The 13,964-nt window shown below is 41.6% G+C and overlaps 1 protein-coding gene across 3 annotated transcripts in view; it reads left to right on the forward strand.

Annotated features, from left to right (window-relative positions):
- The window catches only part of FTSHI1 (FtsH extracellular protease family), an 81,168-nt gene that overhangs the window by 43,648 nt on the left and 23,556 nt on the right, over positions 1-13,964 (forward strand). The window lies entirely within an intron of this gene.

Genomic DNA, 13,964 nt, shown 5'->3' on the forward strand with positions numbered 1-13,964 from the left:
AAGCTTGTTTTGGGGCTGTTTAAGTGGCTAATCAGCATGGAATGCATTTCTTGGCTCAATAGACCTCACCTCCACTTAGCTAGCCCACATGAGAGAGTGTATGCCCAAAATTTGGGCAGCTAGGGAGGAAGGCAAGATGACCTTCTATAAGGGAGGTAGAGTAGTGATCTTGGAAAAATGGACCAAATGATGGTGTGAGACCTATGGGACTAGCCTAAAGCTAGCAATATGGAATTGTAATTGATCACTATAGTTGGATGTGCATTGGAGGAGACTTTTAGAGATTGGGATATCATCTTCTACTTAGAGACACATTAGGGACCACATAGTATGCTACGATGTGTGATTGAAACACTTATGTGTATTGGAGGAGACTTTCAGAGATTGGGATATCATCTTCCACTTAGAGACACATTAGGGACTGCATAGTATGCTACCATGTGTGATTGGATACAAATAGAAATCAACACATAGAATGGGGATATGTACCATGCATGGCAGCTAAGGCTCGGTGTAACATGCCTGTCTAACGAATAATGATGGCATGTATTTTGGTAGTCTATCAAGAGATAATCAAGGTGACTATTATTCGAAACTCCCTTGGAATGACCAAACATTTGTAACTACGTTGTGGGAGGCTGATGGAAGCGGATTCCAGCCATTCTAGAGAGGAGAGAGCACGATACTTAGCCTCTGTAGAAGAAACGGCCACAGTAGGCTGCTTCTTACTACTCCAAGAGATAGCTCCCAATCCAAGGAAAAAGGCATAACATGTAGTGTGCCATCTTAAATCCATATCACTTGCCCAATCGGAGTCACTCCATCCAGAAAGAGTGGCCCCCTCTCCATACATGATCTCGTAGGATGGAGTCCCCTATAGATAACGCAGAATGCGCAAAGCGGCTCTCGAGTGAGTTTCAGTAGGAGCCTTAATATAAGAAGACAACAAAGCCACGACAAAAGAGATATCCGGTTGAGTGTGGATTAGCCAGATCAAGGAGCCAACAAGGCACCTATAGCGGGTAGCATTGGGAAGGGGATCACATGTTGCCAATAACTTAGAATCAAGGTCTATGGGCCAAGAAATAGGCCGACATATGGCCACACCAAATTCCGAAAGAAGCTCAGAGATGTACTTGTGCTGGGAAATAAAAATGCCATGTGCCATTTGATAGATCTGTAATCCAAGAAAGAAATGTAGGATCCCAAGATTCGTCATGTTGAAGTTTCCCCGGCCCAATATCATCCGTGTCTGATTGACCTTATGTGTGTTGCTCCCAATGATAGTGAGGTCATCAACATACAAGATGACCAAGACAGACTTGTTCTTTGTAACCTTGTAATAAAAGTTGGAGTCATGATCTGATTGATGAAAGCCACTATCCAAGAAGAACGATCATTCTGCCGATACTAAGTCCTAGGAGCTTGCTTCAGGCTATAGAGGACCTTTCACAACCCATAAACATGGTCCTCCTTTCCGTGCACACAAAAAAAACAAGAGGCTGTGAGACATAAATCTCCTCCTTCAAGACACCATTCATAAAGGCCAACTTCATATCCATTCGATAAGCCGGCCATTGGTGATGAGTGGCTAAAGCCAAGATAGCTCGAATAGTGGATATTTGAGCTATCAGTGTGAAAGTCTCAAAATGATCCAAACGTGCCCGCCACTAAGAGAATCCCTTCGCAACAAGCCATGCCTTATGCTTGTCCAAGGTCCCATTTGCAAGATACTTGGTCTTATAGGCTCACTTTACACCAATCACCTTCCGCTTCTTTGGACAAGGAACCAACTTCCAAGTTTGGTTTCACTCGATAGAACCAAGCTTAGCTTGCATAGCACTGTGCACAAACATCTTGTGCAAGAGCCTCATCAATTGTTGTAGAAGGTTTGCAAGATTATCATCTGTATGCACTTTGACAAGCTCAATGCTCTTGCTGTCAAATACATCTCTAATGAAGTAGTACTTTACCTGTATGTGCTTCATCTTTGCATGAAAGATGGGATTCCGTGCTAGCATGATAGCACTCTGACTATCACAATGGAGAACATGTAACTTTGTAATGTCAAGCTCTCCTACCAGACGTAAAAGCCATAAAGTCTCCTTGCATGCCTCAGTGGCAGCCACATACTCTGCCTTTATAGTGGACAATGCAACACACTTTTGTAGCCTAGAGATCCAAGAGACTGCTCCTCCTATGAAGGTAAACACATACCCAGAAGTGGACTTTCTACAATTCGCATGACCAGCATAGTCTGCATTTGTAAAGCCAGCAACAGATGCTTTCTGCTTTCCAAAGCAGATGCACAACTCCTTTGTGCTTTTGAGGTATCTCATAATACCTTTCACTGCTTCCCAATGCTTTTTACTAGGGTTTGCCATGTATTTACTAACCACTCCCATTGCAAAGGCCATGTGAGGACGTGTAGCAACCATAGTATACATCAAATTGCCAATAGCTGAAGCATATGGTATCTTGGCCATTTCAGCCTTCTCATCATCAGATGTAGGGTTGTCCTCTGCACTGAGTTTCACATATGGAGGCAATGGAACCCCAATTATTTTCCCCCCCTCCATATTAAAACATTGTAAAACCTTGGAGATATACTCTTGTTGCTGAGATAGATAGAGTAATCCTTTTGACCTATCTCTGAGTATTCGCATGCCAAAAATGTGATTTGTATCACCAAGATCCTTCATGTCAAAGCTGCCATGAAGACTTTGCTTCAATGAGTCCAAGGCAGAAGTATCCCTGCTAGCAATCAGCATGTCATCAACATACAGAACCAAGATAATCAGGTTGCCATCTACTGCCTTCTTGGTGTACAAGCCGTGATCCACTTGGCTTCTATGGAAACCTTGAGACTGCATCAACGTATCAAACTTATGATACCATTCTTTTGGTGCTTGTTTCAGCCCATACAAACTCCTTTTGAGTTTACATACCGTCTTCTCTTTCCCTTTTTCTACAAACCCTTCAGGCTCCTGTATATATATGTCTTCATGTAGATCACCATGTAAGAATGCAGTCTTTAGATCCATCTGTATGAGCTCCATATCTTAAGCTGCAACCAAGCCCAAAATGGTTCTCAATGTAGTCATCTTGACTACAGGAGAGAAGATCTCATCGAAGTCAACTCCATGTTTCTGCTTGTATCCCTTCGCAACCAATCTTGCTTTGTATTTTAGCGTGGAACGAGAAGTTACCTTCATCTTGTAAACCCATTTACATGGAAGGGTTTTCTGCCCTTCAGGCAACTGCACCAAGTCCCAAGTGTGATTTTTCTCAAGAGATTCCATCTCTGACAACATGGCTTTATACCATTTCTTGCTGTCGTGTCTGTCCATTGCTTCCTTGAACCAAGACGGTTCACCAGAGTCTGTCAACATGACATAATCAGCCACATTGTTTACACTAGGAATGAATCTATTAGGTTCTCTAGTAGCCCTAGATGATCTGCTAACCCAATGACCATTGTTTGCTGGCTGTTGAGCATTTTCAGCTTGCTATCGTGGCATTTTAGCGTGCAAATCAGCATTAACAGCTTGTTGTCCTAGCTGTTCCTGCACATGTAGTGGCTCATTATCATGGGCAATAGCTGGCTGATCATTTCCAACATTATTTTTTGCATTTACAAGTTCATTTACAGCAGGTATTTGTTGCTGTACAATGGGTACATTTTGCTGTCCAAAAGGTATTTCTTCCCGGAATACAACCCTACGGACCTCCTCAGTCCTTTCGGGCTGTTTGTGCATGCGATCTTCCCGGAAGATAACATCATTGCTGCGTACTACTTTCCTTTTCTCGGGATCCCATAATCTATACCCCATTTCACCCTTGTCACCATATCCTAGGAAAATGCATTTACAAGACTTTGACTCAAGTTTGCTGCGTTTTTCTTTATGAATGTGCACAAAAGTCTCGTAGCCAAACACTTTCAAGTGAGCATATGAAGGTGGCTTGCCCAACCACGCTTCTTGGGGAACTCACCCTCCCAAAGACTTGTTTGGTGACCCATTAATCAAGTGTACGGTTGTCATTACAGCTTCTGCCCAAAAACCATGGGGTACTGCAGTATGAGACAGCATCGTACGGACCTTATCCTGAATGGTCCGATTCATACGCTCTACAACTCCATTTTGGGGTAAATTATGAGGGGCGGTGAGCTTCCTCTTTATCCCTTTGTTGTCATAGAATTCTTGAAAGGCCTTGGACACATATTCCCCACCATTGTCAGAGTGAAGACACTTAAGTGTCTTATTAGTTTGATTTTCAACCAATGTCAATAATTTTTTAAACTTGTCAAGAACTTCATTCTTGCTACGAATAGGATAAACCCATACCTTTCGTGTAGCATCATTGACAAAGGTGACAAAATATTCTATAACAGACATTGAAATGTACTAATTCTAGAGGAGAAGACTTCAGCGAAAGAAACTTCTTATGAGACGTCTGTGCATGTTTACCATAAACACAATGATCACAATGCTAACGAAGACAAGGCAAGTAACCCAAATGAGAAAGCACTTTCATTCCAGTTTGACTCATGTGTCCCAACCAGCCATGTCACAAAGAAACACTTGGCTGCTCAGTCATGGCAACAACATGATCACTCACACTAGATACATGGAGAGGATACAAGGTATCACTTTTACAAGCTCTGGCAATTACTCTAGATCCCTTATAGATCTTCTATTTCCCATCACCAAAAGTGGTATGAAATCCATCATCATCTAGTTGCCTTGTGCTAATCAAGCTCTTCTTGAGCTGAGGCACATGCCGTACATGCTAAAATGTGAAAATAGAACCATGCTGAAACTGCAACTGTACACTGCCAATACCTGCAATGTCACATGCATAGTTGTCCCCAAGATGGACAACACCGTGTCGACCCCCTGTATAGGCAGAGAACTACTCATGATGAGGGGTGATATGAAAGGAAGCACCTGACTCGAGAATCTAGGTATGCATGTTATCATGTGTATGTGCAAGTAAAGCATGTGCACCGAAGTGTGAAGAGACCAAGAGTATGTCATTCCCACTGTTACTATCATGAGTGACTATATTTACCTCTTCAATTTTGACACTGCTCTTCTTGGGTTGACCCTCTTTCTTCTCTTCCTTGCTATCATATGTCTTCTTGCCCTTTCCTTTCTCTTTCTTCCATTTGTAGTAGTCATGTTTCAAGTGACCTTTCTTTCCACAATGATGGCATTCAACATCCTTGCCACGTGATTTACTGCATCTCTTGCTATTAGATTTGCCTTTCTGCTGTGATCCGCCCCTAGTATGCAAAGCACTGGAAGACTTACTGGATGCATTGTTATGCCGATTCATTTCTTCCATGAGTAGAGCACTCTCTACATCGGCATACAAAAGAATCGCATTGGAATTGCTCATAGTAGTTCTGAATGTATCCCAACTCTCTAGAAGAGTTCAAAGCAAGAACGCAGCCTTAAATTCTTCATCAATCAAGAACTTCAAGGCAACTAGCTGGCTGAAAATGGAGTAAACTCACTCAACTGAGTAGACATTGATGTACCCTCTTTCATACGCAAATCCATAAGCTTTTTCAGCCAATACACTTTACTTACGGCACTCCTTTGTGCATACACTTCTTCCAATGGAGTCCATATAGCATATGCAGAACCCAAACCTTCAATGTTGAACAACAAGGCATCAGAAATCGATAGCTCGATGGTTGAGCGTGCAAGCTCATTTAACTCATCCCAATCGTCCTGTTCCATATCTGTGGGCTTTGCCCCTTGGGTCTTAATCGGCTTTGCCTGCTTCTTTTGCAACAGGATAGTATAGCACTGTTTTTGCCAAACTGCAAAGTTATGTGCTCCATCAAGCTTCTTTATGTGCATGAGATTACTACTGTCACTGCTGCTAGCCATGATTTTCAGCCCAAATGTGACCAAAAAATTCAGCAAATGCAGGCCCAAACTGTCACACAAGTGACTAAGGTATAAACAAGTACCAACCAGCAATAAATGACCACGTAGAAGCAGAAATTTCAGATCTGTAAGTAAATTTTCAGAAGCACCAAACCATGTGCTACAGCATTCCACAACTAATTACAGTTGTTCTAAGGGCAAATACATCACATTACATGAGAAGTCCCAAATTTCATCTGCAATTTCTATTGTACATGTAGTCATGGGCATAAAATTTGACACGCATGGTCAAAAGCCTTAAAAGTTTTGTGCTCAAAGCATCAACCATACATCTGCACTGTCTCTAGCATGCATAGAACAAACCAATTTTACCAAAATAGAGAAATTTCAGCAAAATCCCTAAAATTTTCCAAGTGCTAGGTGTCCAAATTGCATTGAATTAAACCCGCATGTACATAAAATGACGAAATAGCGCAGAAATTTTGCCCAAACGGCAAAAACCCTAAATTGCACGGGGTCCAATCTGCATCAATGTCGAGAAATTGGGTAAATTTCAGCCCAATTTTGCATGTAGATGAAAAAACCCCAAATGTCGGAGGCAAAATGTCATAGATTCGTGCAATTTTTGAGATAAATTATTTTGTGCTGTATCACAATCCCCAAATCCGAGAAAAGCCCCAAAATTTCGGGCCAAGATTGCACAAACTTGTACTCTGCGTGTTATGTGTGCGAATCCTGGTTAGAGGGAGGAGTTTCAAAAATTTTGAATAGAAAAAAAATGTGTTGGATGACGGGTTTGTTGACCCATCAGGGCTGACAACGCCCGTTCGTGCCGCGCGGATCCTGTCACGTCAGCTGCCATGTTCATCGTCAATTGCCCCGTTGGCCGTCGCTAGTTGGTTCCCTCGTCAGCACATCGTTGTAGCCCTGTCGCCCGCCACGCACGCCACACATGCCACGGAGTCCTATCACTTGCCACACACGCCGATGATGGTTGCACTGGCGCTTGGCTATCACGTTAGGTAGCGTGACGCAGGAAACCCGTGGTCAACCTATCCGTTTGACTCGCAATAGCTGATTTAGCTGGCGCTTGGTGGTGCCATGTTGTCTCCTGTTTGCCGAAGGTCACGAGCTGCCTTTGACCGCAAATGCTGGTCACGCCACTTGGCCTTCGCAGCTGACCACGGTCTCGTCTAGTTGATGCCTGCTTGATGCTAGTTACCTCATGCTCGTAACCTGCTCTGATACTAGTTTGTTGAGCTCAGAGGTGCAAGAATCGAGACACGCAGTGCTTGCTAGCAGCAGAGAGACAGAGAGAGAGATTGCAAAGTTAAGAGTGAGAGTGAGCATGACTTGTGGGTACAATGACAAGTGTACCTCTTTAGCCATGCCCATATGTCGGCTAAGGTCAGTATGAACCAACTCTAGCGTAGTAGATGGCTTTTGAGTAGCAACATGTGGATGAGGTTGGCTATGTTGCTTGCCCCTCAAGTAGGTAGGGTATAGGGTGTGAATGGGAGGAAAATTTGCAAGGTTCAAATGCCCATAACAAGCATGCAAGAGTAATTGAAGCTCGTGGGAAGATTGCATAACAAGGGCCATGAGTGTGTAAAGTCCACCCTCGTGTATCTATCCATAGAGCAATACTGGAAGATGCATCCTCCATTGTGACTAGATCATGGATAAAGATGACTCGGATACCTAGTTGTGTAAGATGGTAAATAGACAAGAGGTTAAAGCCCAAATCCGGTACATATAGGACTTTGGCCGAAGAAGAGTCCCTATTGGACAACAAGGAAATGGTCCCTACTTCACTTACAGGGACGGAAGAGTTGTCACCAATGCTGATGGATCCCCCTCTAGGTCTCATGACTTGAAGCCAATCTTTGCGGTAGGTCATGTGTAAAGAGACCCCACTATCCATGAGCCAGGGCTTCTCCTCCGAAGAAGCAAGTGCCATATCCTCCACCTTAGACAAGTATATGAAGATAGATTGAGTGGTAGCAGGTGTAGCCTTTGAATCCTTGGACCTCTCCTTGGGCTTCAAATGGGGGCAATTCTGCTAGCACTTTCTCTTGAAGATGAGTGCGCTTCCCACAGTGTGGACACTTGGGCTTCTTCTTCTTCTCATCCTTGGAATCATCCTTCTTATCCTCTTATTTCTTAGCATGGGGTTTTCCCTTCTTCCCTTCCTCCGAACCTATTGTAAAAGCCTTAATGGAGCTGGATCCATGTGTACCTATGTCTTTGAGCCGCTCATCATGTTCCAAGACTAGTGGGACAAGATCCTTCCAAAGAAGCGTATCTTGGGTTCTTAATGTAAGGAGACTAGTGTAAAATACATTGAACTTGTGAGATGGTAGTTGAGTTAGAAAAATCATGGCCATGTTCTCTAAAGATATAGTTCATTTGAGAGATACAAGCTCTTATCTCATGTCTTTCAGTTTGTTGATGTGATCCTTCATGGAAGGAGAATCGTCAACAGTGAGCATCTGGAGTTTCTTCTCAAGAGGTATGTAATGAGCAAATGTCTTTTGATGATAGGGAGATGTGAGCTTCTTTCTAACCTTCGTAGCAATCTTCAACTTGCGAACATGCACTAGGATAGAATCCTATAAGCTCATGAAAAGAAAGGATCTAGCTCGAGAGTTAAACGGATTCCATAAGGCAACACACCGATCTAAAAATAGGATTTTTCATAGGATGGGTTATGGGATGAGAAACAAACTCCCAAAGGTCAAGGTGTTGAGGATGCACTCCACCTTATATGACCACTAAGAATAGTTGAAACCATCCAAGCGGTCCTCCTTGGGCAAAGGAAGGAAACACGGGTACTTGTACAGAGGGTGCCATCAGGGGTATCTTAAGTTCCAGAGGAGAAACCTGCAAAAGATGATGGCCAGACCAGCTATAAATAGTTAAAGTTCACCTAATCTAGCCGACCTACAGAAAAGGGCCTTGAATTTGGTTGACTTGTTACAAATAGTCTAGGGGCTGCAATAAATGCAGCTTTAGTAAAAATTTTGTGGAGAAAATCTTGTTTCTCAGTCACCCCACATCACTAAGAAAATGATAAAATGACGGATTGCATAGGAAAATTCGACAAATAATGAGGTGGCGTACTGGAAAGTTTGGAAGTAGGTAGGCACTAACAAGAGGTGTAAACCGAGCTCACAATCGAGCAATGACAGACTGACAACACTAAAAGTGGTAGGCTAATGGATGGGACCCATGGGAGAAATTGATATGGCATGCAATGAAATCTTCACTTGCATATATAGAGCTACGTGGGTAGCAAAGAGTTCTTCATTGCACCACTTTGAGGTTTGTGATGTATTGCTTAGTATGCGTTGGTACCTTCATATGCATGTAGTGATTGACTCCCGTGACAAACTCATTACTATGCATAAGACTAAGGCCTGTATCTTGGATGTAAAATTGAAAGGGGAATCTGTTTCTATTGTATGAGCTTCTACCATTTCAAGAGTATTGAACAATCATTTGTCAACATAATTGGTTTTTATGTTTTTACTAATAAGGATAAAGAAGATAATGACAATGTTGGGAACGTGTCAAGCTGGATAAAGATCATATTTCACTTATGAAAATGCATGTTGGTTTCTTTTCTTAGTAAACCACCATATAGTGAGCGCAGCCCAGCAGGAGGAGACTATAAGCCAAGCTAGTGAGATGTTGAAAAAGGGGCTGACTCAGCCTAACTCTCCTTAGTTTTGTCCACCAATGCTTTTGGTCCAAAACAAGAATGTCTTGCGGTGTATGTGCATTGACTGCCGTGTTTTGAACAAGATCTTGATCGAGAATCAGTTTCGGATCCCTAGGATTGATCGTTATGAATAGATTGCAGGGATGAGCCATTTTCAATCGTATTGATTTGAAAATCCCTAGGATCCATGATGTTATGGATAGATTGTAGGGGTAAGCTATTTTCAGCCGTATTGATTTGAAAAGTAGATGAATCAAAGACAACATTTAGGAAATCTTTTGGGCTTCATGAGTTTCTTGTTATAGCCTTAGGAGCTTATGAATGCTTGTGCCGCATTCAATGGAACGATGGATTGAATCTTTAGAGCACATAGAGCATTTGTGGGTACATTCTTTGATGACATGATAGTGCACTCAAAGATTGAGGAGAAATATAGAAAACACTTGGACTTGGTGTTTAATGAGCTATGTTAGCATCGATTAGTAATCAACGACACGAAGAGTGAGTCCTTTTTGCATAGAATCTACTTTCTTGGACATATCGTATCGGTTGATGGGGTACCCATGGATCTTGTAAACATTAGGGCAATATTGTCATGGCCACACTTGCGAAATGTCCATGAAGCTTGGTAGATTTTGAGCCTGTGTGCTTACTATAAAAAGTATGTTTGGTACGACTTCGGATCCAATACTTACAATGTGAGATTTCAAAAAGTATTTTGTAGTATAGTGTGATGCATATTGTAATAGAATCGCGACTGTTTAATGCAAGAGGGTTCTTGTGGCAGCCTGTGAAAGCCGTGTTCTCCATGGTGGAGGAGGAATTACTTGTAATTCATGCTTTTTCCACATGGAAATACTATCTTCTAGGGGAGCTGATTTCATTGTCTAGTCAGATCATTAGACATTGCATTACTCTTCAACTCCAATGAAGTTATTTGAGAAGCATACGAGATGGGTAAACTTTCTCTCAATGTTTCATTTTTAGATTGTGCATATTAATGGCAAAAAGATTGAGGTGGTTGATGCATTGTAAAGAAAGACTTAGATTTCAGCAATTACGATGGTCTATCACACTAAGTTGGATGCCATGAAAGATCAGTATACAGCTAATTTGGACTTTGCTAATGTTTATGATCAACTTTACAGTAGCCAGACCATGAGCACTATGTACTTGGAGATGGCTTTGTGAGGATTCATGGGTGAGTGTGTGTTACAAAGCACTTGAGGCTAAAGGCGATGACTCAAAGTCATGCTCCTCCTTATGTTGGGCATAGAGGCATTGATGCTTTAGTTATGGTAGTGGAACATTGCATGTGGCCGATAATCCTTGGCAGCACATTATATGGGTTTCATCTCTGATATTCAAAGGACACCTACAGGGAATGATGGGATATGGAGTATTATTTGTAGGTTCAATATGTAGGTCCATTTCATTTCAATGAGAAAGAAGATGAAGATTGGTCATATGACATGATTACTTTTGTAGTATGTGTTTAAGTATCTTGGCAGGCTAGAGTTGATCATTAGTGATCAAGATCTGTGAATGTCCAATTTGTTTTGAAGAGCTGTTTGAGAATTTGGCCACATTGAAATTTTCTTCATCCTTCCATTTGTAGACAGATGTTAGTTCGAAGAGGCAAACTCCATAGTTTTATATCTCTTAAAGTGCTATGTGTTAGAGTACAAGACACTATGGGAGTGGTACTTGTATTTAGTAGAGTTTGTGTATAATAAAATGGTGCATAGTTTTACTAGTAAGGCTTTATTTGAGGTTTTGGAGGGTGCCAAGAGCATGCCCCTATTTTACACACTAAGCACAAGATCTTTGAGGCTGATCATTATGTGGAGAGCATGGATGTAGTCTATATGAATGTTAAGTATGCGTTTTAGAGATCAATAATCACAGGGAAAGCAAAAATGGGGGATTGATTTCTATATATATGCTTTCTAGTTTGTAGAGGGCGATTATGTATTCTTGCATTTTGAAAAGGCAAGCTAAAAAAGATAAAAGGCAGAGAGAGGTTGCATTCAAAGCTGAGTATGTGTGATCATGGGCCCTTCTAGATGTTGGAGAAGATTAGTAATGTTGCTTATAGATTAAAATCGCTTCCACATTGGCAGATACATAATACCTTTCATGGAAGCTTGTAGAGGTCTTTTCATGGCCGGGTGTGCTAGAGTATGTATCTGCTAAAATTTAGCTAGAGGCTGAGGATCTAGATGAGATATTGGTACTTGAGTTGATCTTGGCACATAAAGAGAGAGAGAGAGCAGAGGTTAAGTTTTTAGGAGATACTTGGTCAAATTCGAGAATTACTCACCAATGGATGCTAAATGGACATAAGAGACTAACTTGATAGACCACTCTCAATTGTTGCAGCTTTACCTTGATGCTTTTTAGTTAGAGTTGACCTTGGATTGAGCTTAGTCATGTGTAGTTGAGGAAGAGTCCAAAGCATTTCTTGACTGTCAAGGGGGAGAGAGCATTTCCACTCTTTCAATGATGGACAACTCTAGTATATAGTGGATTCTGAGATGTATTCAATATGCATCGAAGGCAGTGTTTGCTGATAGTATGACTGCCATGGTGTACTAACCGGTGCAATGTCCATCATGGGATCACTATTCAGTGTTAGTTATTTCACAATAATGGACCAAGAACCCTAAGAAGTCAATGGTTGCCAAAGGCAAAAGTTATAATAAGTTGCACTTGATAGGTATTAGGTAGTAGTTGGTAATAGATTTTGGCCTGGATCATCTTAGTAGCCATTAATGTTAGCGGTGGCATTAAGAACTAGAGATTAATTAGCTAATTAATTCCTATTCAAGGGCTAATAAATGTTTAAGAATACTTGGATGACAAATTGGTCTAGCCAATTGAATTGTTGGTTGGTAGAATTATTTTTGTGAGTAAGAATTAACTCTTAAATTAATGTTTTGGAAATTAATATAATTTGGCTTAAAATTACTGAAAATGGATTAGGAAGGTTGCCACTTGGCAAAACTTTCCCATGCAAGTGGGAAAAAGGTTGTGGGAGGCTGATAGAAGCATATTCCAACCATTCTAGAGGGGAGAGAAGTTGAGAGAGAGTGTGGAGAGGTTGTTGGTTTGGCTTCCAGCCAATAGAGAATAATCCAAGACCTAGGGACAATGGGGGGAGGACATCTTGCAATAGGCGATTGCCTCCTTGGCCCTATCTGCAGCTGTCAACGGCATTCCGGCCATTGTTGGCTGCAGATGACAACAATTGAGGCAGTCCCAAGGGTGTTGGCAGCAATCCCAAGCCACTTCTCATGAAAGAAAATCAGAATTGTTTCACTCTTCAACATTCTCTCTTCTCCAACTATACCTCAAAGTCCCTCCGCCTCAGACATTTGAGTTAGTGTAGGTGAAGAATTCGGAGATTTACTATTGTAAACATTGATCTTAAATAGAAATTAGGGTTTGAGAGTCACCTCCGGAAGTGTGCTCAAAATTCAACAGCTGAAATTTGGGTATTTTCCAAAATTTCAAGAGACTAGCTAGGCAACATTGAGTTTGGGGCAAAATTTGTCTTCCAAGGAGCAAATGGAAGGCCAATCACCAAGCAAATGTAAGGGGCAAATTTGTTTTAAGACTTGTTGGGCTCAAGCTATCATCTTGAGTCAGAGTTTGTGAGTTTGAAGAAGAGTAGTATAGTGTAAAGAGATTGTACTAAGTCTTCATCTTGAGTCAGAGTTTGTGAGTTCAAAGAAGAGTATAATAGTGTAAAGAGATTGTACTAAGTCTTCATTAGTGACTACATTGATTTCTTACTTTCCAACTCATGACTTTCCATGCTTTCCAAAGACCCACGTCTTTTCAGCCTTTGCGCATGACTCCTTCCAAGAACGCAATGCATAATGCGCTTTCCTTCCAATGAAACCTCCATTTTGCACCCTCCCATGGACAAGCAAGATTATCTACGAAAGGAGAGTGCCAATAGTCTATAATGCTACCTTGAAAATCCTCTATTTTCATCAGCTATTAGATAATTTGGGTTGTTCACAAGAGCAGCCTACTATTCTCTTGACTAATAGTCAGAGTATTAAGGATTAGCATGGAACTCTGGTTTTCCATTCTAGGAGGAAGCATGTAGGGGCTCATTATCATTTCGTTGGTAGGCACGTTGAGCAGTAGATGATTTATTTGGAGCATGTTCCTAGCTTGGACAGTGCTCATGTTGGCACCAAGGCTTCAGCTTGGAACCCTTGTAAGTAGCTATTGGCACGAGTTGAGCTTGGAGCTGCATCCGCACCCCTTTAACAGTTTGAGAGGCTCTCTATATGTCACTGAGAGGGGGTGTTGAGATAGTG

This window comes from Lygodium microphyllum, chromosome 29 (genome assembly GCF_053477565.2).
Source record: "Lygodium microphyllum isolate KBCC chromosome 29, Lygodium_microphyllum_v1.1.10, whole genome shotgun sequence".
NCBI lineage: Eukaryota > Viridiplantae > Streptophyta > Polypodiopsida > Schizaeales > Lygodiaceae > Lygodium > Lygodium microphyllum.